The 2,199-nt window shown below is 38.2% G+C and overlaps 1 pseudogene; it reads left to right on the forward strand.

Moving 5' to 3' along the window:
• Positions 1-967: 967 nt before the first annotated feature.
• On the forward strand, positions 968-1,915 carry LOC146467069 (melatonin receptor type 1A-like; annotated as a pseudogene).
• The last annotated feature ends 284 nt before the right edge of the window (positions 1,916-2,199 follow it).

A 2,199-nucleotide genomic window follows, 5' to 3' on the forward strand; every position in this document is an offset into this window, starting at 1 on the left:
ACGAAAGTTTTGAGAGTCGATTAAAAATCATTTGATAATGTAGCGCTTGTTGTTGATTGACTGTTGATGATTGATGTCCCTGTGAATGCAATTGTAAGGTACTGTTGGTCATTTCATGTAAATAGCAAATTTCCTTTTTATTAATATTATTACTGACATTAGTTTAACGCTTATTAACTGACTGTTTTGCGCCATAATAAACTATGATACGCTTAGCAATTATTTATAAATTATTTCTCAAGGTGAAACGATGTTTTGAAAAACGAATCTTAGTTTTGAAATGGAAATAATCTGACAAAATATCGATGAGTCGATATCACGAAACAATAATTGTAATTGTAATTTTTAAAAAATGTTATAGTATGCCAAAAAATTGAGCTACGAAAAATTAAAAATCATATAACGCCATTGTTATAATTTGTAACACTCCCGACGTTAAAGCGGTCTTTCTTTGGATACCACAATTCCCCCCTCCCCCCTTGCTTTAAGGAAGTTGTCCCCACTATTTTCCATTAAAACATCTTCGAATTATGTTTCCATTAAATAATACAATAACCATCTCCGGTTATTTTCGATAATAGGTACCAGTTTCGTCCTCGTAAAGGAAAAGAAAATCCACCTAAAAGCAATTGCGGGGATCCATCGAGCTTTGACGTACAAACTCACAGTAATGAAAGGTTATTAGAGTGTGTAGTAAGGAGTCAATTTAGCTCATTTCAATGTTGTTGAGTATAACTCCTTAATTATCTAACGTAACGATATATTTGGAGTTCCCTTTTAGTGCTTGAGGCAATTATCATTTACGTTGAGAGACAGGTGTAACTTTGTTTCCGATTTTGTCTTTAGTTCACGGATTTTGACATTCAACTTGTCTTGAGGCGAGCAGGTTATCGCTAGCCAGTCGTGTTTTACAATGAAGTAAGCGTCAAAATTTGAACCAAACCTTTGCCTATGGTCTGTAATAATCATGGAGGAATCAATTTCTCTTGAGCTTTCAACGAGGAGCGAATATCTTGTTTGGACTGAGACAGTTTTGCTCTCCGTCATCAACGTAGCTGCCTTCTTTGGAAATCCTTTCGTTTGTTACGCTGTGTACAGAAAACAGAGACTTCGCTCGCTGCCCAATATGTTCCTAGTAGCACTGCCTGTGAGCGATATTTTAATCTCTATCTGCTGCATGCCTTTTTCAGTTGCAATTCTGTACCACGACAGATGGATTTTCGGTGGCAGTTTTTTTGCCGATTTCACGGGTTCACATTTTTCACGTTTTCAATGACTTCTCTTCACATCATGGGAATAATCGCTGTCAGCCGATATTTCTGCATCGTCAAACGAGAAACGTACTGCGTGTTATTCAAAAAACGAAGGATTCTCGTGTACATTGCCGCTGTGTGTTGCGTGGCCCTTGTTGGATCTGTGCCTCCACTTTTTTTTTGCAAAAGGAGGATATAGACTAAAACCCAGACAAGCAGCATGCATGTACGCATTTGAAACCAGCATTGCTTACACAATCTTTATTGAATGCGTTTATATTTGAATACCCTTATCACCAATCACATTCTGCTATATCAAAGTGTTTTACTCTGTTTCTCGAACCAATCAAGTTTTCTCCCTTAAGAATAACCCTCAGCAGCTTCGATCAAACGTCGAAGAAGCGAAAGTGACTAAGACTCTAGCGACGGTGATGGCTGGTTTCGCGATTTGCTGGATTCCGATTTGTGTAATGGATTACATTGACGCCGTGCACGGGGAACTGAGTTTGCCACGAGAGGCCTACCTTTTATACGGGTTCTTGGGTTATTTGAGCAGTACCATTAACCCATTCATATATGGTAGTTTGAATAGATATTTCAAGCAAGAGTATAAAGTGATTTTGAGGAAGTTTTTTTGCTTCCAAAGCTGTAGTCGTTCATAACTGACTAGCATGCGGTGTTTTATTAGCGAAATACCTGTTGATAACAATATAAACAAATACGCATGCGTCTTATACACATTGCTCTAGCAAAGCGATTTTGAGGAAACTTTGACATGAATTTATAGTATCAGGTCACTCTCAAGACGTATGGTTCTTACATCGCGCTTTGAAGTCTTAACGTCGACAAGAGCCCAAGTTCCACGATCCGATAGTGACGTTGACCTTTTAAGAAGCGCGAAGGCACGGCGGAACGGTATTAAGACAGAGGTTTTTTTAGTCATCTG

This window comes from Pavona decussata, unplaced genomic scaffold (genome assembly GCF_977016875.1).
Source record: "Pavona decussata unplaced genomic scaffold, jaPavDecu1.1 SCAFFOLD_138, whole genome shotgun sequence".
NCBI classification, from domain to species: Eukaryota; Metazoa; Cnidaria; class Anthozoa; order Scleractinia; family Agariciidae; genus Pavona; species Pavona decussata.